The following is a 27,756-nucleotide window of genomic DNA, read 5'->3' on the forward strand; positions in this document are numbered from 1 at the left end:
TCAAATGGCTCTGAGCACTCTGGGACTCAACATCTGTGGTCATCAGTCCCCTAGAACTTAGAACTACTTAAACCTAACTAACCTAAGGACATCACACACATCCATGCAGGATTCGAATCTGCGAACGTAGCGGTCACGCGGTTCCAGAGTGATGCGCCTAGAACCGCATCGCCACACCGGCCGGCACAGCCATGGTCTCCGAGCTGATAGTCCATACTGCTGCAAACATCGTCGAACTGTTCGTGCAGATGGTTGTTGTTTTGCAAACGTCCCCAGCTGTTGACTCAGAGATCGAGACGTGGCTGCACAATCCTTTACTGGCATGCGGAAAAGATGCCTGTCATCTCGACTGCTAGTGATACGAGGCCGTTGGGATCCAGCACGGCGTACCGTATTACCCTCCTGAACCCACCGATTCCATATTCTGCTAACAGTCATTGGATCTCGACCAACACGAGCAGCAATATTGCGATACGATAAATCGCAATCGCGATAGGCTACAGTCCGACCTTTATCAAAGTCGGAAACGTGATGGCACGCATTTCTCCCCCTTAGAGGCAATACAAAAATTTTTAACCAGGCAACGCCCGTCAACTGCTGTTTGTGTATGAGCGATTCTAAACTTTCCTCACGTCAGCACGTCATAGGTGTCGCCATCGGCGCCAACCTTGTGTGAATGCTCTAAAAAGCTATTCATTTGCATATCATAACATCTTCTTCCTGTCGGTTAAATTTCGCGTCTGCAGCATGTCATTACGTGGTGTAGCAATTTTAATGGCCAGTAGTGTATACATAAGTAAAAGTGAAAAAGATTTGCGTAAATTACTTCCACCCACTCATCAGAGCAATAAATTTCAGTGGTGCATTAATTAGTAGATTTCTCAGGGATCTCACTCGGAAATGTATTGGTTTTATGTAAATGTGTATTATACTGTTGCTAACATTCACTTTGCTAGCAGCTTGTATTTTTAATTAATATTCTGGGATCGGTTAGATGACGAATACCTTAAGCTAAAGTACTGGGCAACATTATTTCCTCTACGACCATTGTTTTTGGACAAAACCAAGATTTTGTTATTAAACACTAACCTTTAAACTTGGATAAACATTAAATCAACTTTTTCATAAGTAACTGTCCTTGAAGAGCCGTAACTGACAAAATTAGTCTGTGTTGGCTTTGCAAAAGAAGGAAGGAATAGTAATTATTAACGTCTTTTGTCGTCAGAATCAGAGATTACACAGTCATATGTAATTGTTCAACAGCACCGCTGATCACCTTTTATCATTAGCTGTATATGATCTCTTTCGTGTTCTAAAGTACCTTCAGTTTGTCACACAGAACAAAAAATATTCTCTCCGTTTTTCAGTACTTCCTAAGCGGTACTCTGCCTTGACGTCTGTTACTGTTATTAACGTGAAATGTTCATGGCTTAACAGTGCACTACTTGTCGACTATTTTCAGAGTTTCGGTAATTTCACAAATATTTATTTGTAAATTAGTATATAAAACGTTAAGTAATTCATCATTACATGGATTTATAGATACATGAGAGAATTTATACCACGTTACAAAAGAACTGTTTTCATATTATTTCACAACTCGAGATGTTCTGTTATTTAGCAAAATATTTGAGTTCTTCCTTGTGTTCTGTTGAACGTGCTACTGTGTATCTGTAATCGAAGTATAGTCCAGGATAAGCTTTGTAGACTTCCCAGGACAATGGTCTTTGCTCTCCCGTTTGGTTTCACAGGCGTGGTAATCCGGCAAGAAAACCACCGCAGAGCCTTCACATTACATTCACTATACTGGCATTGTGTCCGTTAATTTCGTATATGGTTGTTAATTTTCATTGTGTTATCGCATTCAGGTATACAGTTTCAATGGTATGCCTACAGAACAGATTTAAGAAACACAGACAAATATTGGTACAGTTCTACAGATTAATACAAATTTTTCAGTTCTTTCCTCGAAAATGTCTTTGAGGTTATCACGTTTTGCGTTTTTTGCAACTACAATCAAGTCTTGATTAGAAGTTTACAATTAAGTTTCGCTACTGTACATTTTTCTTTCTTGATTACAAATGTGGTCCTCATGGTCTTCAGCTCACGTCGTGCGGTGGTCTGGAATACTTCTACAGCAGGTAACGGTGCGTTTCGGCGGTGGGAAGGCCGTCAGGAATGCATGCTGTTTGAAGTTCTATGCCGTTCACGCAGCAGCTTCTCCTACGTCTCATTTTGCTGGATAATCGAGAAATAACAAACAACAGCATTAGTCCACACAGCTTATACTGAACTACCCTCAAGGAAGGGAATTAGTATTTCTGTTTGACACTTCCTCGCTCTTGTCTGTAGTTTACAAGTCTGTATGTGGCTGTATTGACAATGTATATCCAGCTTACTTTCTGCAGATATGGCTATTTTCATATAGTCACGGTATTGCGGTATGTTGAGCATCCGTCAGTGAAGCGCTTGCTAATACACTCCTGGAAGTGGAAAAAAGAACACATTGACACCGGTGTGTCAGAACCACCATACTTACTCCGGACACTGCGAGAGGACTGTACAAGCAATGATCACACGCACGGCACAGCGGACACACCAGGAACCACGGTGTTGGCCGTCGAATGGCGCTAGCTGCGCAGCATTTGTGCACCGCCGCCGTCAGTGTCAGCCAGTTTGCCGTGGCATACGGAGCTCCATCGCAGTCTTTAACACTGGTAGCATGCCGCGACAGCGTGGACGTGAACAGTATGTGCAGTTGACGGACTTTGAGCGAGGGCGTATAGTGGGCATGCGGGAGGCCTGGTGGACGTACCGCCGAATTGCTCAACACGTGGGGCGTGAGGTCTCCACAGTACATTGATGTTGTCGCCAGTGGTCGGCGGAAGGTGCACGTGCCCGTCGACCTGGGACTGGACCGCAGCGACGCACGGATGCACGCCAAGACCGTAGGATCCTACGCAGTGCCGTAGGGGACCGCACCGCCACTTCCCAGCAAATTAGGGACACTGTTGCTCCTGGGGTATCGGCGAGGACCATTCGCAACCGTCTCCATGAAGCTGGGCTACGGTCCCGCACACCGTTAGGCCGTCTTCCGCTCACGCCCCAACATCGTGCAGCCCGCCTCCAGTGGTGTCGCGACAGGCGTGAATGGAGGGACGAATGGAGACGTGTCGTCTTCAGCGATGAGAGTCGCTTCTGCCTTGGTGCCAATGATGGTCGTATGCGTGTTTGGCGCCGTGCAGGTGAGCGCCACAATCAGGACTGCATACGACCGAGGCACACAGGGCCAACACCCGGCATCATGGTGTGGGGAGCGATCTCCTACACTGGCCGTACACCTCTGGTGATCGTCGAGGGGACACTGAATAGTGCACGGTACATGCAAACCGTCATCGAACCCATCGTTCTACCATTCCTAGACCGGCAAGGGAACTTGCTGTTCCAACAGGACAATGCACGTCCGCATGTATCCAGTGCCACCCAACGTGCTCCAGAAGGTGTAAGTCAACTACCCTGGCCAGCAAGATCTCCGGATCTGTCCCCCATTGAGCATGTTTGGGACTGGATGAAGAGTCGTCTCACGCGGTCTGCACGTCCAGCACGAACGCTGGTCCAACTGAGGCGCCAGGTGGAAATGGCATGGCAAGCCGTTCCACAGGACTACATCCAGCATCTCCACGATCGTCTCCATGGGAGAATAGAGGCCTGCATTGCTGCGAAAGGTGGATATACACTGTACTAGTGCCGACATTGTGCATGCTCTGTTGCCTGTGTCTATGTGCCTGTGGTGCTGTCAGTGTGATCATGGGATGTATCTGACCCCTGGAATGTGTCAATAAAGTTTTTCTTTCCTGAGACAATGAATTCACGGTGTTCTTATTTCAATTTCCAGGAGTGTATTTGTTTATTTACTCCGTTAGTCTTTTGTCGTAGCGCTCTTAGCTGCTTCGCGACGATGTTAATATTGTTGACCTCTCTGCATTAATACAGTCTTCTCCACAAACATATGTCATCGCGTTGACTTCGGCTTATAAATTGCTCATAGTACAGGTCTGACTTATAATTTAATGTACACAATTCACTAGCAACTGAACGTCTTTTCGCCCAGGTAAGAGGTACATGTCACACAGCGTTTTTCAACTCACTGACTGCATTCCATAATACGGCTAATAAGTCCACTTACACTTCTTGCTGACGACGCTGTTCGGAAACTGCTGCACCTTCCAGCATATGTAAGAACCTCTTTATCACTGTACTTTCCATCTTAAATCTACACATAAGTACTATTCGTTACGTTTGAACATTATTAATGTTTTTAAACTTTGCGCTGTGAATACATCTGATGAAATTTTTTAACACTAATGCTTTTCTTGATGGTCTTTTTCATTACAACCAATCACGTCTCATTATCGTATAGCGTCCTCTGCTAATATTAGGATCACTTAATCTACCGATTTACACGTGTCGAGTATATTGCACAGGCTCTTCTCCATTCATTCCGATTAATTCAAGAGGGGTAGTTGGCTCATTATCACTTGAAATTGGGGTTCATATGCGACCGTTTACCCTGTTACAGAACCAACATATAAGAAAAAAAATGACCACACGATTATAATATGGTACCACAGAGTCTGCTCGTCACAAATTGGCTAAAATCATGCCGGCAGCATTAAATAAAATCGCGGTACTAATGTGAGCGCTACCTGCGGTTATACGGGTCATACACATTCTTACAGGATACTTAAGACATCATGATTATGTTAGTGGTTATGCTCCGTCATGACTTCATACATACAAATTAGTGGCTCCTGCATGTTTACACATGACATAATCAGTTTTCTATACATACACAAATAAATAATGACGTAAATACTGATACGAAGAGAAAAATATATTTTACTCAAATTAGTTGATGGAGTTTTGATTTTTCACAGTCAAGTTACTATTCATTTTAGTGTCTTTGACTCAAAAGTATTTCTTGACACGTCATGAGATGTGAATTTAGACTTACAACTAATTTATTTCAGAGAGAAAACACACAAATCTTATTTACTAAATACTAGAAAATAAATCATTGAATAACTGTCTCCTTGCTTATTCAACAAATTATTTACATTATTGTCTTTTTCAAGTCTACATGAGGGTACAACCCTTTATTTTTCAAGGTATCTGGGTTGGTCAGAATGAAACATCCTTTGTGAGGAATACTCATTCTCTCGAGTGGCACTGGGTACAGTAGGTGCCACGTTTAGTACTGCTTGTTTAATGATGAAGCCTTATGGTGTGATCTAGATAATACTAGCTCACCTATCTGATAAGACTGTTTGTTAATAACTTTTCTATGGAACTTTATGTTGCGAATACGAGCATGTTCTGTCAAGTTGGCAAGAGCTTGCTGCATCCTGGTTTCCTGATTTACATTCTCCCTCGGGATACGAGGCAGACTGCTAATCCATTCATTTGACTCTATTGCCTCCAGTATTAGTTCATTAGGAGAAAGCCAGTAGAAATGTGGGATAATTTATTTAGATGGTTTCAAAAGAAGCAACGTATTCTATTCATCTACTCTGTTTCCCAGAAGTGTATGTTCTAATGAAATGATTAAGTACTCTGAAGATTCTTTCCGCTGGATTATCGCTCGGACAAAAGCGTGATGTCAGGCTGTGCATAATGTCATTCACTTACATGAAATTTTTCCGCTTCCTACTGGTGAATCATGAAGTGTTACCAGACACGATGGGAGCAGGTTTACCAATAGACATCAAAGAATCAGAAGCAATTTTCCTCTTTATACATGTAGAGGTTGTACACCTAATAGATCAGAATTTAATACACGTGAAAGGAGAGTGTACAAAGAAACCAAATACTTCACTCCTCCTCTAGCTGTCAGTAGAAGAAGTCTAGTGATATCTCAGGTGGTTAACTGGAGAAGGTTAGTAGGTAGGATAAAGTGCAGTTCAGTTTGACAACAAACATCGGTGGTTTTAGCTTTTTAGCAAATAGTTCATGTCCTAATTACCTGTTACCCGCACTTCTACAAATTTGGATAGCGGCAATAGACAGTTACCTTATTCATACATTTAACTATACCAAAATGACTCCATAAGTTGTGGGTACACCAAATGAAGTTTTCGAGACTATCTTCTGGTCTGCAGACCCGCCACTTCGCCTGTGCTATGTCCTGCCTGTGAAACAGTACCGTTTCCTGTAACTGATAATGTTGATTAAACATACTTGTGGGGTATGTCTTTATGATTTTCTTAACATTCCTCTATAAGGGATCTGAAGCTTGCCGTTCGTCAATATCTTCTGACATATTTCAGAATCGTAGCCTGTACTTAGCGTTCTTTATCAGCAAGACTCTAAATTCAGCCGATTTTTCGACCGAGTCTGCGAATTCTGGCAGACCTCGTGGCAAGCGAGACAATGTGTCTGCGACAACATTATCGTGGCCACTGATGTGTCGAATTTCAAAGCTACACTACTGCAGAGCTATCGCCCATCTCGATACTCTAGCACGTAATAACCTGCACGACAATAAGAAGCTTAACGTCTGCTGGTCACAAAAGACTTTTGTATGCTTGCCGTGCACATAATAGTGGAACTGTTTTAATTCCCTCACAATGGCTAAAACTTCCAGCTCATTGACTGTATATGCTTTCCCTCACAATGGCTAAAACTTCCAGCTCAGTGACTGTATATGCTATTTCACAGCCTGGTAAGATTCTACTTGGGAATCGAATAATATGCACTTCTACCTTTTCTGACACTTCTGAGCTCTGTAAGTTGACGCATCTGGCGCCAAACAGAAATCTTTAGTCATATCACGATGCTGTAAATATGTGATTTCACTAGATCTTGTTTGCTCGTACCAAACGCTTCTTTACAAGAAGCATTCCAGCAGTGAGCATTTTTCCTTTATAGTTTCAAAAGCGCATCACTGTTAAGTAATTGTGCTGGCACAAAACGACTAAAAAAAGGAAGTGAGTCCAATGAACGCTTTTAATTGTTTTCTTGTTCTTGGGTATGGGAAATTCTCTATTACTCCCGTCTTCCCCAGCGCGAGTGCGATACCATTTGGAAAAATTGAATGGCCCAGGAACTTTATCTCCTGGCGCTCAAACTTAGATTTCTTTAAATCTGCAGTCAGTCCTGCAATCGCAAATTTCCTCAAAACTTTTTTCTACTAGTTCCACTTGCTCCTCCGAGGTAGCACTGGCTAAAAGCAGATTATCTACATATACTGTGACTTGATCTAGCAATTCTGGCCGTAGCACTTGTCAAGCGCTGCCATGAATGTGCCTGCGATTACATTCAAACAAAATGATAAAACTTTAAACTGGTGACTCCTACCAGCGAAATTAAATGCAGTCCATTTACGTCTGGGCACAGACAAAATTATCTACCAGTAAGAAGAGCACAGAGCCAACGGCCTTGCCGCAGTGGTAACATCGGCTGCCATCAGATCACCGAAGTTAAGCGCTGTCGCTCTGGGCTAGCACTTGCATGGGTGACCACCCGTTCTGCTGAGCGATGTTGGCGAGCGGGATGCACTCAGCCTTTGTAAGCCAGACCTAGACTGGAAAGTAGCGGCTTCGGTTTCGTAAACTGAGGAACGGCTGGAAGAGCGGTGTGCTGACCATATGCCCCTCGATACCCGCGTCCACTGAAGGTTATGCGCTGCAGTTAACACGGCGATTGGCCGGTAGTGTTGGGTCTTCATGGCCTGTTCGGGAGAAGTTTAGTTTAGTTTTGAGAAATCACATCGATCGGCTTTAAGTACCGTGTGTCAAGAAACTTTCGTATCTGTTCATCCACGTGCGGTCGGGTTGTCACCGGTGCAATAACCTTATTGATGTCTTATGCATCGAGCACCAAACATATGGTACCATCCGCTTTAGCTACTGCTAGTAGAGGACTACTGTAGGGTGAGCAATGTGTCTCTATTACCCCATTTTAACATTCTGCGAATATCATGAGGGATTCTTTCTGCCTCAACGGCACCGACTATGCGGCACGGCTGTAAATCTGGTGATCAGAGACTTGCATGTCATAAATTTATTCTCTCATAACCACAGGTTCTTCTGTGAATGCTTCAGCACGTCTGTATAGTAGCTCAGCTAATGCTTTTTGCCTCATAGTACTCAGGTAATCAGAATCCGATACCTTGTCTTCTATTAGAATATTAAGGGTTTTTGTTTCCCTGGTTTGGTCAGCCACATAGTTACAATGACTATCTTGCGGTTGATCTTCGCACAACAACAAAATTTTTGTTCGATTATACACTGTTCTAAGAGCATGACAATATTTGCCATGGACGTCTACAGTCTTAACTGATTCCAGTATTGTTTCTTCTCCACAGTTCATCACCCGAAAAGGCCAACGTGCTTTGTCTATTTGTGCATTCCTCTCCCTCATGAACTCCCAGCCCAGGATCACAGGAACCGATAAATGATTCACTAACGGAAAAGTGCAATTGATAGCTCCTTTTCCAGATAATAGCTCTGCATGCACCTGGTGTTTAATGATTTGGCTTTTCGTCTTTTCATACCGATTGCACCTACCACTTTGCAGTTCTGTACTGAATATATAGGTAAACATTTTACCTGGACGCCTATACCGTTTATGGAATCATTAATTGCAACTTGTACTACCTAGACTTTCTGCCTAGTGTAATTATAGGTTTCTTCTGATAGCTCCTGGTGCAAAGCCTTCCCGTCACTGTAACGTGACATGCATAGATCTTCTTGTCGGCCAGCGCCTTCACTTACTACTACTACCGTCTGACAGACCTGCAGAGGTCGCGTAAAGTTTGACGCCTGCTGTTGCGCTTTCTTCTCGGCGTCTGTCACATCTGTAATACCCACGCTGTGTTAGGTTTCGGCTTTGTTGCACATTCTGTTGCGGCGATTGCCACTGCTACTGATAATTTCCATCAGGCAACGGCCGAAACATGGTTTATACATTGTTGCTGTGGTGGCAGTCCTGCACTCCTGCAATCCTTCCCATCCACTCTGCTCTGGGTTCTGTCACGACCCAATCGTTGTTGACATGTGTCCATCACAGATACTGTTCTTACAGCCGTTGTCGTTCCTTCTTTTTCCGTTAAGCTCATTGCTACTACCGTTTTGATAGTCACCATTATTGTTGTGGTTATTACGGTACCTATTACCATTGCGAACGAACTGTGGCCTATTATTGTGATTCGGATTACGATTACCTATATTCTGTGATCTAAAACGTCCATTTCTTGTACTACCAACATTCCGATGATTATCTTGATTCCCATTACTCTTATTAGCCGGGTTTGAACCTGTCACACGTCTTCTTATCGTCTTCCTGTGTTAAATCTGGTGAGTCTGTGACACATAAGAAACTTTCTTACATTTTGTCAGGTATATTCCCCAATTTCTCTCTCATATTTGTTGGCAAACGTGCCTTAAGTATTCGCAGTGCATCCATATGCGAGATAGGCTCGTCACTCTATTTCGTAAGGTTTTTGTATTTCTCAAAATACCGTCTGATGTTTCCTGTCTTGTATGGTTATGGGCTGTAAATAAGTTTTCCTAGACGTTCTTGTACCCAAGGTGACCAAAAACGTCCCCAGAAGCTCTTTCAAATTCCGTGAATGTATCACACGTTTCCGCTATGGATAGCGCCCACAATGAAGCACCTTCAATGAAATGCGACATTGCAAACTGTGTATTATGACGTTCTGTCGATGACTGCGATAGTACACTTCTAAAATTGTTTGAGAAAACTCCTGGGTGAATATTTTTTCACTGTCTTTATTATACGTTCGAAATCGTGTGTTTTATAAGGCTTTCTTATTGCATAAGATTACTTAATGCAGTCACCCGTCGTTTAGGGGTAGCTACATTCCTAAGTTCTTTGTGGTATTGAGGGTTATATAACCTCATGCCATTTCCATGTAAGGGTATATAAACCGGTTGTAACAAAAGGTGTGTTTCTGTTCCTCGACCCATCCTTGGAAACATTCCCTTGTTCAACATTGTTATGATAATGCATTTTATGTTCTGGTTCTACTACCCGATTACTTTGCCACGCTGGGAAAGCAGATTGTAACATACCTCGAATGCTGGCTAACACCTCCCGCAAACCTTGGCAGGCTTCTCCCTGACCAAAGGTAACTTTCACGTTAGCATTGTATATTGCCTGCATTAAGTTCTTTTTCAATAGTCTCCTTCATACTTGAAAATATTTCTTCCAAGGCAGGAGTAACTTCCTTAACGCACTGTTCCAGCTTACTACATGCGTGCTGTATGTTAACTGCTTCGCTACGCAGTTTTTCAACCTATTGTGGTAAGCCCTGGCAGCTTTGCTCAGTTCGCACCTTCTCCAACTCACCATTTAGAGCATCAGCGATAGCTTTATCTCTGGTGTCTAATATCATATTTAATTGCTTCTCCGTTTCGTCATTCCGAGTAGTCAGAGGCACATTTAATTTGTTTCCTCAGAAGGAATTTCAGATGTTAACTGTGTGTTATCTGTTAAGTTGTCCGTTTCATTACACCTTCTTGCTGATCGGCGTCATTAATGTCTTCGACATCATTACGTTCTCTAGGCTTTGGTTTAACCATATTGTCGAATTCGGACAATGCATCACAACTTATCACACAATAAATAGACAACCTAATATGAAATGAAAATACGCACGCAGAAATAATCAGCTAAACCACTTTTTACGCAGGCCGGTGTGGCCGCGCGATTCTAGGCCCTTCAGTCTGCAACCGCGCGACCGCTACGGTCGCAAGTTCGAATCCTGCCTCGGGCATGGATGTGTGTGATGTCCTTAGGTTAGTTAGGTTTAAGTAGTTCTAACTTGTAGGGGACTGATGACCTCAGATGTTTAGTGCCATAGTGCTAAGAGCCATTTGAGGCACTTTGTAGCGTTTGTCAGAACGTTATAACAGCTTATTTTTTCTTTCGCATTTTTCGCACGCTGGTTTCCCACAATTCAAAATTTTTTAAATGCGCATGCGTCGAAGTACCGTTGGTAAACGAACTGAAAAACACACATACACATTTATCCTTAAAAAAATGTTGAAATGTGTGTGAAGTCTTATGGGACGTAACTGCTAAGGTCATCAGTCCCTAAGCTTACACACTACTTAACCCAAATTATCCTAAGGACAAACACACACATCCATGCCCGAGGGAGGACTCTAACCTACGCCTGCACCAGCCACACAGTCCATGACTGCTGCGCCCAAGACCGCTCGGCTAATCCCGCGCGGCATTTGTCGTTATCTGTGTCCTCTTCTGCAGTATACTATGCTGTGTAACTTTTACGATAAACTAATCCACAGCTTTATTTGTACTAGCCAAAGATTTGTTTCTTGTTCCTTGCGTCCCAGTGAAGATTGTTTAATATTGTATATTAAGGTGAAAACATATCTTCATCAGCACAAAATACATCACACACCTTTATATACATTTATAGACTTATCGATCTACAGGCTATGGAATGCCTGTGTGACGTGTCATATCGTGTTTGCATAATGTATTGCTTTGTGTTTACAATGACCTTTAAATATGCTTCAAAAGCAAATGAAAGTTATCATCGTCAGTCCTTGCATTAAAAACTGATATTATTAGCAGAAAACCACATTAACACCCGAACATAACGCCAACAAAACACTGATGCTGTGTCAATATTTTTAACTATTTGTGGTCAAATGCGCGAAAGGTTCGCGTAAATTATTTCCACACACATCAGAGTAATAAATTTCCGTATGAATTAGTGAATTAATGAATTTCTCAGGGATATCACTCGGAAATGGATTCGTTTGCCTGTAGAGGTGTATTACACTGATGGTAATATTCACTTTGCAAGCAGTCTTTATTTTTTAATTAATATTCCGTGGTCGCTGTCATGGGGAATACGGTACGCTGAACGAACTTGGCAGCGGATGTCGACCACCGCTTTTATAAAAAAAAGGAAATTTGGTTATTAAACATTTACCTTTAACCTTGGATAAAAATTGAATTAACTTTTTCATCAGTAAGTTGGCTTGAAGAGCCGTAACCGAAAAATTAGTACAGTCCGATAGCAATGGCGGCCGACAATATAAGACTGAAGCTGCATAAAAATAACTTAAATGTCTCAGTTGAGGGCACTAATTATCAATAAAATAAGCTTTTCTATAATTAGCTAGTACACTACTGTATTCTGAAAGCGCTTAAATAAATAATTCATACAACTGTTGTTAACAAACCTGCATTTTAATAAGAGATATTATGCACAATTACGTCCGTCTAATCCAGCGGTAATCTAAGGAGAGCTAAAGTCAGGTTTCGTCCGTTGCACAAAGAAAGGATGGAATAGTACTTATTAATGTGTTTTTTAGCCCGAATAAGAGATCATAGAAACATGTCTAATTCTTCATCAGCGTCGTTGATCACCTTTTATCACTCGCTTCACACGATTTCTTCCGTCACCTTCAACCAAAGGCTGGCAGAATATCATGTGAGAAAAGGGCAAGCCGATTGTGGACGAGTGATTCTTTCTAAAGCCGTGCTGGTTTGTGGAGAGATGCTCTTTCTCGTCAAGGAAAATCATTATTTTCGAATTGAGAATACGTTCAATAATTCTGCAGCAAACCTGTCTTAAGGAAATTAATCTGTAAATCTGTGCGTCCATTCTTTTACTGCTAATGCTATTGATATTAACGATAATATCAGTCTCCTTGAATATTACACAGCCGCACTCTGCGTGACTTTCAACAGATAAGGCTGGTCTTGACTCAGAAGCACATTGCACAGAAGCTGTGCTTTGCCCTACAAAATCCGTGTATGTTCGATACAGTAATTTTAAGTGTTAATATAGCAGCTTGAGGCTCACAGCCCCATTGCATTACAACTGGCTAAAAGCCGTGTTTTTTAAATTCTTCATGCTTGATAAATGATAATATTTCTCATGTCCAGTTCAGTCTCCCTTTCTTTTCCCCAATAAAAATCATTACTCAGGGATTCTCTGGCATTGTAAATTTCTACAGCTTCTTTCCAGTCATCTCTTGCTACAATTGATTCAAGGGTCAAAACTTTGTACATGAGAGGGCATGAGTTTCAAATTAGGGCACAATGGGGTTTAGTTTCACAGGTAATCAGACTATTAAGCTTGACTGGAATGTAACGTATTACCTTTCATCTTATAGGCCGCAGACGATGTCTATTACGAATAGACGGGGAATGTTTGGTTCACAATAATAGCATTCAGTTACCTTTAAGACGATGTAGCAAATGAAGAAGTGTGGCCAAGTCAGCTGCAGATCATTGCTCCACGTGGTTAAGTAACGTGTTAAGAATAGCATATTAAACACCGAAGCGCCAAAGACACAGGTATAGGCATTCGTATTCAAATATATAGAGACATGTAAAAAGGCAGAATACGGAGCTGCGGTCGGCAACGCTTATATAAGACAAGTGGCTGTTGCAGTTATTGGTCGGTTACTACTGCTACAGTTGAAGGTTATCATGATTTAAGTGAGTTTGAACGTGATGTTATGGTCAGAGCATGAGCGATGGGACACAGCATCTCCGAGGTAGCGATGAAGTGGAGATTTTCCCGTACGACCATTTCACGAGTGTACCGTGAATATCAGGAATCCGGCGCAACATCAAATCTCCGACATCGGTGCAACTAGAGAAAGATACTGCCAGAATGGAACCAACGACGACTGAAGATAATCAGTCAACATGGCGAAAAGGCAAGCCTTCGTCAAATTGCTGCAGATTTCAGCGCTGGGCCATCAACAAATGTCAGCATGCGAGACAGTCAATGAAACGTCATCAATATGGGCTTTCGGAGCCGAATGGTCACTCGTGTACCTTTGATGACTGCACGAGGCACAGCCTTACGCCTCACCTGTGCTCTTCAACACCGACATTTCCCTGTTGATGACTGAAAACATGTTGCCTGGTTGGACAAATCTCGTTTCAAATTATATAGTGCGGTGGACGTGTAGGGGTATGGATACAACCTCATGTATACGTGGACCCTGCATGTCAGCAGGGGACCGTTCAACCTGGTGGATGCTCTGTAATTGTGTGGGCGTGTGCAGTTGGAATGATATGTTACCCTCGATACATGTCTAGATATGAATCTGACAGGTGACAGTACGTAAGCAACCTGTCTGATCACCTGCATCCATTTATGTCCGTTGTGCATTCCGACGGACTTGGGCAATTCCAGCAGAACTATGTGACCCAAACACACGTTCAGAAGGGCTACAGAGTGATCTTAAATACTTCCGTTGGCCACCAAACTCTCCAGACATGAACATTATTGCGCAAATGTGGAATGTCTTGCAACGTGCTGTTCACAAGAGATCTCCACCCCCTTCTACTCTTAAGGGTTTATGGACAGCCCTGCAGGATTTATGGTGTCAGTTCCATTTCACATTACTTCAGCCATTAGTCGCGTCCATGCCACAACGGCCGGCGCATTATCAATAAAATATTTTTTTAAAAAAATTATCAAGTATACTACTGTATTCTGAAAGCGCTTAAGTAAATAATTCATACAACTGTTTTTAACAAACCTGCATTTTAATAAGAGATATTATGCACAATCACATCCGTCTAAGCCAGAGGTAATCTAAGGAGAGCTAGAGTCACTCTTCGTTCACTGGACAAAGAAAGCAAGGAATAGTATTTATTAATGTGTTTTGTAGCCAGAATAAGAGGTCACACAAACATGTGAAATTGTTGATCAGTGTCGCTAATCACCTTTTACCACTCGCTTCGCACGATTTCTTTCGTCGCCTTCAACCATGGGTTGCGGCATTTTTGCTTGGTTGCGAGGACCCTACAGATGCACCAGATTCATTGGCTCTTTAGTGTATATCAGCCAAAGCAGGGGGAGAAAATAGATCAATTCAGACGTACAACGTGAGTCAAGAGTTACTACCAAAACTGAAGGACCTGATAGAAGAGGCGAAACACAAAAACTAAGGAACAAGGAATAATGATTTTGTAAGTATTCATGGCCAATCAAAACTCTGACTTCCCAGGAAGACAAGGGCAATCAACGCACAAGCGCTTGAAGTACGCCGAAGATATTGCAGTGTTTACTCATCGATGTTGCCGTTATAGGTTTTGAAAACGACGACTAGCACATTCCATACTTAACACCTCCATAGAAAATTCTGACGCACTGTGCCAGTACACTACGCATCGAACTACCTCGTCCAACGCTGCTAGAAGTGTTGTAGCGAAAATGATTCTTCATCGTCAAGTGAAGAGGCTTTTGATATGCCGTTGAAACAGAATGAGGTGACCATGTAGTGGGACTTTCCTTTATGATCTCAGATCGAACGAATGAAAAACAGGTGTACCTACACAGCAGTTGATGCTAAACGGCATGACAATAGATGGAACGCCATTGAACGAATGTAACAGTTTGACATATGCAAACAAGGTACATTACCTTCGCTGGACTTACAGCGCGTGTGCGTTGCGTCCTCAACTCACCGAGGGATGTGGCACCAACACTTCGCACTCTGAACTCACATTCGGAAGAAAGGTGGTTCAAAACTGCCTCCTGTCATATATATTTATCTTTTTCCGTGACTTTCCTAATCGCTCCAGGCAAATGCTGAGATGATTTCTTTGAAAGATTACGGCCGATTTCAATCCACATTCTTGAAATATTCCGAGCTTGTACTCCTACCCTAATGACCGCACTGCTGCCGTGACGTTAAACGCTGAACGTCCATCCTTCCTTCTCCCTCCTTCAATTAGGGCGGAACCTTTAAAATCGCCATGTGTATTTACAAAGTAAAATTCGGCTTCAGTTGTGGTTTATTAATTTATTGTACGACCGCTATCTAAGCAAAAAGTTCATAAAAGTTCGTCTTCAGGTGCCACCAAAGTTTCATCTTCACATGCCACCAAATAATTATGGGCACATACATTAATCAGCTATAACATCGTGACCACCGAACCACTATCGATATAAACCAGTCCAGGCGATAGCAAAGTCACCTGGTGAGGATTGACTGCTAGTAAGACAAAAACACGCTATACATAGCAACAGTAGGTATGCTGTCCTTGTGTACAATGGGGAAGGCGCGCCATCTATCTGAGTTTGACTGATGCAGACTGTGATGGACCGGATGCTCGGTACGAGCACTTCGGAAACTGCACGACTCGATGGGTGTTCGAGGAGTGCTGTTGTGAGTGTCTTCAACACGTGGCGAACAAAGGTGAAACCACGTTCAGACGTCGTATAGTTGGGCGGCCGCCCCTCATAACAGATCTCGGACGTCATTTGCTGGGCAAACTGGTAAAAGAGGACAGGCGCCGAATTCCGGCGTAACTAACGTCAGACCTGGCCGATTAAAACTGTGTGCCGGACTGAGACTCGAACTCGGGAACTTTGCCTTTGGCGGGCAAGTGCTCTACCAACTGAGCTACCCAAGCCCGAATCATATCCCGTCCTCACAGCAGACATCGTGGCTGGGCAGAGTACAAGTGTGTCTGAACACACGGTGCACCAAAAACTCCTAGAGATGGGCATCCGACGCCGACGTCCCATGCATGTGCCAGTGTTAAAACCATGGCATCGTCAACTACGACTGAAATTGGTAAGTTACCATCGGCACAGAACGGTGGTGCAGTGAAAGAGCGTTGCACGTTCTGATGAATCCGTATATATTCTTCACAATGCCGAAGGAAGAGAGCGAATTCGTCTTCTTCCAGGGGAACAGCTCCTTGACACCTGTACTGCAGGATGTGACGGGCTGGCGGTGGCTCCATTATACTCAGGGTAATATTCACGCGGGCATCGATGGGCCCCTTGGAGATCGTAAGGTATCCATGACGGCCAAGAAGTATCGCACACTGCTTGCAGAGCAAGTACACGCCTTCATGACGATCATGTTTCCCGACGGCAATCGCATTTTTCAACAAGATAATGCGCTTCGTCACAAGACCAGGAGTGTGACGGAGTGGTTCGATGAACGCCGTTGAGAGTTACAATTGATGTGCTGAACCCACCTCGCCAGGCCTGAACCCGATGGAACACATCACGGATATGATTGAACATGGTGTCAGAGTTCATCTCCCTCACTCCGGGATTCACAGGAATTAGGTGACTTGTGTGTGCAGACATTTGCTTCCATACCATGACACGTCGCCGCTACTATCCGTGCCAAAAGGTGAACGCACCTGTTATTAGGCAGGTGGTCATGATGTTCTGGACGATCAGTGTATATTCCACTCACCGTCCCCCATCCCCCCTCTCTACCTAATGTGTGTGCGAGCGTGTGTGTGTGTGTGTGTGTGTGTGTGTGTGTGTGTGTGTGTGTGTGTGTGTGTGTGTGTGTGTGTGTGTGTGTGTATGCCATCATACAATTATGGGAGCATAAATGTGTGGCGGTCGGGTCAGTCACTCATGGGAAATCATACCCACATGAAATAAACGCGTGGGAGAGTACGATGAGCAGTCACAGGAACCGCCGGTACAACACCACATGGAAGTGTCACTTGCAGCGGCTGTTGGTCCTACGCTCCCATGCGTTCATTTGGGGTGGATGAGACCCCTCGTGACTGAATCGCCCGAATGCGACACATTTATGTTCCGATAATTATTCGATGGCATCTGAAGATGAAGCTTTATGCTTCTAAACAGGTCGTGGATTAAATTAAGAAATTACTGGCAACTGAAGCGGACTTTTATTTTATAAGTACGTTTCTCAGTTGCGGTTGTTCATCTGATCAAATATTTAGCGCCCTGTATAGTTTCCCACAAAGGACCACATTCTAACAAATATAAATAAAGAAAAAAAAAATTGATACAAACGTGTGAATTACTTTTCATACCCTTGTCTAGAGAAAATTCGTATCTAGTTTTAGGTACCTCAAATCAAATGCTACCCTGTGATATGCGTAATTGTTACATTCCATTCAATATCATTTTCATAATAATTTGCTAATTTTGTTATTTAATCCCAGTTCTATGAATTTATTACAAACAAGATTTACATGCAAATAGAACCAGTGGTCCGTGAGGGACTCTCGTGTTAATGAGAGACACCGAACCATGTAGTATCTGGCCTGAAGACTGAAGTAACAATATGTGATATATCCAGTTATTTAACAAGCTCGTCCTCACTACAACGTGTAAATAGCCTGACGCTCAAACAATGGCACCAAGACCCAGCGCGTTACTATGTGCTGCCTCTGTTGAAGAATATGTTCGGGTGATAGGTTTTTATGTTTACAACGCTGGTGTCTGCCGTATTTATTTTTCACATCAGGTCACTGTGTGGCGGATCGCCTATAGCGCAGCCAGTATTGATTTATTATCCACAAGTACGCTGCTAAATTACCAGGCTTTTGGTATGAGAGACTGCTAAGCGATTAACGGGCTATTGCGATGGGGAGATTTCTTAAATGGACATGAGTATGGAAAATGTAACAAAACGATTTATCAGTTGCGCGATTTATGCTGTCATTACCGCAATGGTGGCCTGAGTATTTTTTAAGAAGCACGTTGCCCCTATAAAGTATAGATTGCTAGGCACTCAAAAAATTATACGCCACGACCCACTGAGTTACTAGAAGCTATCTCAATTGAAGGTAGGTAGTGTGTGACAAAAAAAAGAGATTATCTGTCCTCCGAGGCAGCGACGTGACAAAGGAACAGCCGTCAAGGATTCCCAGCTGCGATCACAGGGAAATGATATATGAAGATAATGTTGTGTTAACACAGTCTTGTCTCTTCATTCATCAAGCCTTATGCTGAGTATATGTGCCCGGCCAGATTGGCTTTATGGGAACGTAACTGAAATACGAGGGTCACTCCAAAAGAAATGCACACTATTTTTTGTAAAAATACAGTTTTCATTCTGCATGTGTGAAAGTTTTACAGTGTGTAGATATATCCTTCCCGCTTATTTTCAAACTTAGTTCAATCTGTTCCCGTGAGTGGGGCCGTCACAGCTTGTCTTCAAGATGGTTCCTACACTTGACGTTCGTCAGAAGCAACATGCTGTTATACAATGCCTGTGCTGTGAAAACCAGACAGTGTTAAAACATCCACAAGAGGTTGAAAAAGGTGTATAGAGATGCTGTCGATCACAGTACAGTTAGTCGGTGGGCAAGCAGGCTACGTGATGGAAGCGGGCACGGCAATATAGAGGATTGTCCTCGCAGCGGCACGTCTCGTACTGCACACACTCCAGACAATGTGCAGAAAGCTAACGAATTAGTGATTGCTGACAGACGCATCACAGTGAACGAATTGTCATGCTACGTTGGGATAGGGGAAAGAAGAGTTTGCAGAATACTGAAAGTGTTGGCATTAAAAAAGGTTTATGCCAGGTGGGTCCCCAGGATGTTGACAGTGGCTCACAGAGAAACAAGAAGAACAGTATGCAGCGAACTTTTGGAACAGTAGAAGAATGGTGGAGGTGAATTTCTTCGAAGAATTGTGACAGGTGATGAATCATGGCTTCATCATTTTTCACCAGAGACGAGGAGGCAATCAATGGAGTTACATCATGTAAATTCACACAAGAAAAAAAATTCAAAACCACGTCTTCTGATGTAAATGTTACGGCTATGGTGTTTTTCGATTCCGAAGGACTCTTGCTTGTGGCCATCATGTCAAGGGGAACAATCATAATTTCTGATGCATATGTGACGACACTGAAGAAACGTCAAGCTCGACTGAGTCGTGTTCGAGCACATCGGCAAGAGCAGGATGTTTTGCTGTAGAACGACAATGCACGGCCACATGCCAGTCAAAAAACCATGGAAGCAATCACAAAACTTGGATGAACAACACTGAAACACCTGCCTTGCAGTCCTGACCTGGCTCCATGTGACTATCATCTCTTTGGGAAACTGAAAGACTCTCTTCGTGGAACAAGGTTTCAAGATGATGACTGCCTTGTGCACGCTGCCAAACAGTGGGTCTAACACGCCTGCAGGAGTGGCCCTGCGGTTCTAGGCGCTTCAGTCTGGAACCGCGTGACATCTACGATCGCAGCTTCGAATCCTGCCTTGGGCATGGCCGTGTGTGATGTCCTTAGGTTAGTTAAGTTTAAGTAGCTCTAAGTACTAGGGGACTGATGACCTCAGATGTTAAGTCCCATAGTGCACAGAGCTATTTGAACAATTTTTTTGGCTCCAACAGGTTGGTCGAGAATTTTACCATGTGGGTATACAGGCGTTGGTTCCAAGATGGTGTAAGGCTGTTGAGAGGGATGGAAAGTATGTGGAGATGTGAAAATAGTGTTCCTAAAGGATGTAGCAAAATACTATAAAACTTGGAAACATGTAGAATAAAAGATGGATTAAAAAATAGTGTATCTTTCATTTGGTGTGACTCTCGTAATACTGATTAATGATAGCCAGAGAATTTTGCCTGTATTAGGAACGAAATAATACACAGTCCAGTGACATTAATGTGACCACCTGCTATGTTCGACGACAGCGTGAAATAACCACTCACAGACGGCAGGTGTCAGCACTAGCAGCGAAGGTTATATAAAGAATGTCGATCAGGAGGCGGGGCTACTGGCGTTGGGGGAATGGAACGTGAATAACAGTGCAGTCATTGTCATAATGCGGAAACGCTGCGATATATTTGACGTCCAATGGGATATGATTAATGGCTTTCGGGCGAAGGGCAACTATAGTGTACCACAGGTCATAGAAAACGAGATGAACGACGGCTGCAGAGATGTGCAAAGGCGAATAGACATGCATTTGTTGAGGTACTGACCTCCCAGATGAATCAAGGGCCTACCAGCAGTATGTCCTCAGCCACCGTCCTGCGAATGTTGCCTCGTTCATGCAGCCACGCTGACTGCTGGTCATTGGCGACGAAGGCTGGAATTTGCAACCCCGTACCTCAGATGGACTTTCACTTACTGGTGACATGAGGCCTTTTCAGATGACTCACCTTTCATGCCCTGTTGGACAAATGGACAAACTCCCTGCCACAGTCGTCGGAAGGTTCCAGGCCAGAGGAGGTAGCGCCACGGACTGGGGAACGTTTTTGCGGCATTACCCGAGTGACATCGTCATTATGAAAGGCACGAAGGATCGCCACAAGTAGGCATCTATCCTTGGGACCAAGTTAACCCCTAGAAGTAACTGTTTTTCCCTCGAAACGTGGCATTATGGCATCTGACAGCAGGACAATGCAACATGTCACACACCTCGGAGAGTGCATTCGTGGTTCGAAGAGCTCCAGGATGAGTTTTCCGTCCTTTTCAGGAGCAAACAACTCGTATTTGAACCTAATCCAGAATCTACGGTACCACCCCTATCAAGCTGGAGCCTCACCAGAGAAACCTGGCGCAGCTCGACACAGCATGGCTCCATATACCTGCCAGTACCTCCCACGACTTCACTGACTTTCTCCCAGCACGCCTGCCAGCGGTCTGCACTGCAAAATGTGTTGTTACTCAGGCTGTTGACAGAAGGTCTCACTGTCTCATTTACAGCAGTGCTTGATTCGTATTTGTTGGTTTGAGTTCACTGAAGTTTATTTGGTATTGTTTTGGATGGACTTGAAGTTTGCCATTGAAAAGTTTCAATTTATTAGATATGGGCAAACATGTACGTGAGAGTGACAGTTTATGTATTCTTAGAAAGAGATGTACACTGTGAACCTGCATTAATTAGCAATCACGGTAGCTGTGATTTCTCACTACGCTGATATTATGTAACCATATAACTGGAAGTACGAGTAGATTTCAGGGCTTGTTAACCATTGCAGGTAGCAATTAACAGGGGTTTATTAAGTTGGTGTACAATCTCATAGAGTTGCTGTTTTTTATGTTGCTGTGAGTTTATTTATCGATTGTCAGTTTTTATTTGTAGTTCGTCTAACTGTCAAATGATCTGGTGATTATGAACGCCTGGTTCTCAGGTCCGTCCATTGGAGACTTCCATGTATACAGTCCTTTAGGTGGAAACCTAAAGGATTGTATACATGGAAGTCTCCAATGGAAATGAGAAATGAGAAATCTGTAACAAACCAAGTTGATTTCATACTAACAAAAAAAAACGTCACAAGAAAAGTTGCGCATCAGTACAAACATACCCAGGATCAGACGTTAACACTGTTCACATACGGCTTGTAAGAGATTTTAAAGTCGAATTAACAGACTGTAGGGAAAGATAAAGCAGATTTGCAATTTGAGGAAAGTGGAAGATCCGATAGTAAAACAGAATATGCAAACAGAACATGGCGATTAACACAAAAGATATAACAAGCGCCGATATAAATTTAGAACTGAACATACTACAAAATGTTGTACAGCAAATAAAAAGAAACTAAATGGAACTAGAGAGAACGAATAGGAGGTCATGGACGACGGATAACATACTGAATCTAATGGAGGAAAGGGCAGTAAATAAGAGAAAGCCAACTGAATACAAGAAGATAAATACGAACATCAAAATGAAAATAAGGGGGGCAAAAGGAAATGGAAAAATGGGAGCGAGGCTAGGAAATCGAATTTTATGAAAGTAAATCGGATAGTTTCATTGTAAACAAGGAAGTCAGAGAAATAACAGGAAAAAACAGGAAGAGCATAAGAGGAAAACTAGTGGATGAAGCAGGGAAATTAAAGTTAGAATTAGAAGACAAGAAACAGACATGTAAAAAGTACATTGAAAATTTATCTCAAGGCATCAGATATGCTTTTAATTCAAGTACAAACGAAATGTACTAGTGGTAGAAGTTCAAACAGCCGTAAGTCAGATTAAGGAAAGAAAGCCTGTGAGACCAGACAAAGTAAAGCAGAGTTCTTAAAACTGGTACATGAAAATCACGTAAAAAAGGATTAACCCAAATTTTCAATCAAATTTATGTATGTGTAAACATTCCATTGGAGTGGCTGAAATCGGAGTTAATTACTCTGCCAAAAAATCCTAATGCAAAACAATGCAGACGACTCAAAATAGTTTTTGAGGGCGACATGTAGGAGAATATATAGACCATGTGAGGAACAGATAGCCTCTAATTAGTGTGGGTTCGTTAGAACCGTGGGTACGAGAGAAGCCTTGTTAATTGTACAAGTTTTGTTTGATAGATGTAGAGACGAAAATAAAAATGTATTTGCTTGCTTAATAGATTATTAGAACTCTTTTGATAGAGGAAAACACGATGTGAGCGTGTGGGGTTGATCTGCTATTCTGCACAACGGATTAATCTGAGATGTACCCTTTACCCTGTGGCTCCTGTAAGATGCAATTTCCACCCCCACACTACTACAGAAGTCAGACAGACGCTCCTAACGTTCTAAAGAGAAATGCCTGAAAAACTTTCAGCAATAAATATCTTCTGGAGTCGTCCGCTGTAAGGAAATGGCACAAAAATTCACAAAATTTCTTACGTAACTAGTGGGATGCTTGGGTACTGGAGCAGTGCTAGTTAGTGTAAGAAAAACATGAAACTAACGAAAATTATTATTTATTTTGCAAAAATTCTGAGATATCACAATGGCACTTTTAGTGATAAGCTGAACAAATTATATCCTGGTTCTTTTCGGAATGTGAAGTTACCCATCAAGGATAGGATTCGCTACTGAAACTTCTATACAAAGTTTAAGATTGTTATTGACTTGGCAGAATGGCTGAGAGGCGCGCCTACTCAATTTGAATAATTATCCTTTGGAATGTTGCTAGGTACGGTCGAGGCTGTCGCGTGTGAAATGCAGTGAAGTGTACTGTTGTGGAGGAAATATGGGCCTCGCAATAGCTGTAGCGCACAATACCGTAAGCTGCGATGAATGCCGTCTGCGCCGCTCGCTTCTGACAAATAAGATAACTCTCGTTCTATCTGGATTGACCTTCGCCAATCAAACTCTCCCTACCCCTTGATGAAGTCAAGGATTCCTATTCGCCCCTAGTCTAACTATTTGCGTGGTACACCAGTCAGATAACCAGTCCACCGCGATGCCACTCAAAATTTCGCTCGCAGGCGTTTGAGTATAACTCTGTCTGTTCACACCGCACAATAAGTGTGTCGATAAACACAGTGAACAACGCTTAATCGCAAGGGCTCAATACAGAGTCGCACTTCGATTCGCTGTCGACAGAGGTGCACTTCCAGTGAAGTTCTGAGGAGAGACTTGTTCCTCGCTCCAAGAGCGACAACGGAACGGCGCCTTTCCACGCCAGAAGTGAAGGGGTATATCTTTCGGTCTCTTCCATTACTCCTTCACCGCAAGGCGTCAGAAATATCGTCTGCCAATCAGCATTGCTCTTATAAAACGGGAGAACGACGTTTCTTTTAAGGCGACCAATCCGGAAATCTGTAGTATCGGCGTTTGGCCTTTGCTGTCTCCCTGTGAAAATCTCTGAAACTGCGTGCTATGTGTAAAGAATGAGTAGGTTGGACGCTCCCACACAATGTAGCGGAATTTGCTTTTAAGCCGAACACGGGGTCGTTCCCCCTTTCACTCGGGCACACGCTGTCTGCTCCGTCTTCTCCACGGGCGGCCGAGATTGACTCGTCCTCTGAAGGGACCGGCCTCCCAGTGTGTAGTGTGCCTCTCTCAAACTAAAAGCTACTGTGACCGTCGTGCCTGGAATGTATGTGTGTACACCAGACTCGAGTATTTCAGCCCCGGTGCGCACTTGTTAGTTGCATATCGTTTACATGAATTCATACAACAATGACTTTATCTTATCGAGTTCGGGTTCGAATGAAGTGTCTTGGTGTGCGGAATATGATTGTGAGGGCGGAACATGCAAGCAATGAAGGTCAGGAGACCGTGACGTCTTACAACGATAAATTGATGGAGATTTTGAGATATATGGGAGTAGAGGAAAGAGATCTGTGGATCATCATGAATCGGTTCTGGAATCAAATAGCTGTGTTGCGTATTGATGGAGAACACACTGAAGCAGTCAAAATCCTCAGAGGAGTAAGACAGGGATGCATCATATCTCCCATTATATTTAGTATATACTCAGAATTCATATTTAAAGAAGCCCCAGGAAGAGGTACTAGGAGGAATTTTGATGAATGGAATAAGATTAAACAATATTCGACATGTTGATGATACCATTGTATTTGCTGACACTGTACAAGCGTTACTAATGTTAATTGATAGAACTGTAAGAGTCAGTAGTCGGTACAGGTTTGAAATAAACATCACAAACACAAAACTCATGGTCGTAAATAAGGAAAATATAACACGAGCAAATTTAGTCATCAGCCAAAGAACTATAGAAGGGGTAAAACAATATACATACATTTGAAGCATAATAAATGAAAATTATGATAACTCACAATAAAACAGGATTCACATCGGGAAAGCAAGAATTGTGTTTCAGAAAATGAGTGATGTCATAAAAGGCCATGATCTAACTCTAAGGACAAAAATCAGTCTCTTGCACTGATATGTAATTCTGTCCTCCATTTGGGATAGAGACATGAACCTTAAATAAAAGAACGGAGAAGAAGCTGTAATCCTTTGAATTATAACTTTACATGCAGATCCTGAGTATACATTGGACCCAAAGAGTGACAAACTTAAAAGTTTTGAGAAGAATGAACATACACCCAAAATATCAAGATGTGAAATTACGAAACTGAAATATTTAGAACATTCCATGCGTAACAGAAATAGTTATGATTTGCTAAAAATAATACTTCAATGGAAAATCAGCAGCAAAGGGGATTATGGAAGAGAATATCTTGGTTTGATAACGTTAGATGCGGGTTCAGTATGTTTTCAACAGAACTATCCCGTGCTGCTGCCAACAGGAGCAGACTAGCCATCACGATCACCAACTCCCGAACCGGATGGGCAGCGAAAGATGAAGTTCACTGTTGCTATTTGAGTTTACGTATTGCCAATGTGAGAGCTGCGGAGGCCGCCAGAAACGTTGGCACCTTGTGTGGGAATATCGCCATGGAACACATCATGAAAAGGAAATGGTTTTTTTCGTTTTGAGGAGGTTTGTTTTCACATAAGTGACTCTCCACGTTTAGTAAGACGTTCGGGATTTGATGAAGATCGTTTTAAATGCATGACTCCACAGTGATCCAGGTCAGTATACTCGAGAAGTTTCAGATGTGGTGAACTGTAATCATTTCACCACCGAGTGACATTTTCTAGCAATGAGGAAGGTTCAAAAGTCAGGTGTGGCCATGCCACATGATCGAAGCGGGTGGCCGAATGTGCTTCCCAGCTTGCTCGTCTTCATTTGGCTCGTGAACAAAACCTACGATTCCTATCCTGTATCGTTGATGGTGACGAGAAATGGTGTCTTAATGCTAACGTAAAGAGAAAATAAGGATTGGTTGAGTACAAGTACAGCAGTAACTACCCGTAGAAAGAACTGCCCGCGTTCACAAAAGATAAAGTTTCCATCTGGTGGAACAGTGACGGTGTGGTGTACATCGAATTGTCTCTCCGGGGTGTAGCCATCAGTGCTGACATATATTGTCGATAACTAAGACGTATTACAGACGCGGTCAAAGAACAATGAGCACGAAGACAGCGTGAAGTGATTCTGATCCATGATAAAGCCCGGCCTCACACTGCCAAGACTGAAGAAAATCTCTATAGGAGTTGTAGTGATCTTGAGTATTCAGATTTTCACCTTTCCCGCTCTCTATCGAACAACCTTCAAGGAATTTCCTGTCCAGATGGAAAAACATTCCGAACATAGCTCGACGACTTCTTTGTCCCAAATTTACGTGATTTTTTCAGTCGCGGAATTGAAAATTTCCGCAGCGTTGGCAGGGTGTTGTAAATAGTGAAGGAGAAGGTGTTATTCATGACTAAAGTCTCTCTTGTGAATATATGTTTTGTTTACTAAAATTACGGATCAAAGCTACGATCTTATGCACCAACCTATTAGTTTAGGATTTTGTTGTGTGATATCTCACCCAGATGGATGATGAAAACTTAGTGTACGGTATGTGTAGTTTGCATACAAGTTCGTGCATGCCGTGGGTGAACTTTAGATCAAGCCACCTATCGTAAGACAGAGCCGAACGATAGACGATTCGGTACTACTTTCACTAGTTCTGTACGCCGTTTGTCGTAAGAAAGATGAATACAAAATGTATTGCAAAATTATCATTTAGTTAATGTATTGGGGACACGATAAATAGCCTCAAACAATTAGGCACAGCCGTGGAATACCACGTCTAGAACAAACAACGAGACGGAAGGTTTTAAAACTTGAGATTGATAACCACGGACATCGTAAATTTATTGATGTAAGTATGAATGACACCGAAAAACTCAATGAACGTCAGGCTTATCTCAGTCTAAAGCTTTAGTTATTTTGCAGCTTTGCTAGATCTACAGAGTGGAATACACTTACGATTATCTATAAACTGGAATCAAAACGCTACACTAGCGAGTGCCATTAAGCGCCAACTTCAGAAACAATTGTGAAACGCGAGCCGAGTCTCGAGAATTGATACCAGTCCGTAGAAACCCTCCGGTTGCCGATTCATGGAAAACATCGTAACTTTTTACTTCGATCTTTATTTATGTACGGCGGAAGTTTCCCTACTTTTGTTGGCAGAGTAGTTGCTTCCATTTGGTTTTAACAGTCTGAAATGTTGCCGGAAGGACGCATAAACGTAAAATGTTAACGGCGACCATTTCCTCGGGGAAATGCTTCGCTTCGTATAGGCCATCAGAATGACATGATTTATTCATGTTGTAATTCGCCGGTTTTTTTAGACATTACATTTTTAAGCGTTCGAAATATCCATGGTAAAGCGCACTT

Source organism: Schistocerca gregaria, chromosome 4 (assembly GCF_023897955.1).
Source record: "Schistocerca gregaria isolate iqSchGreg1 chromosome 4, iqSchGreg1.2, whole genome shotgun sequence".
NCBI classification, from domain to species: domain Eukaryota; kingdom Metazoa; phylum Arthropoda; class Insecta; order Orthoptera; family Acrididae; genus Schistocerca; species Schistocerca gregaria.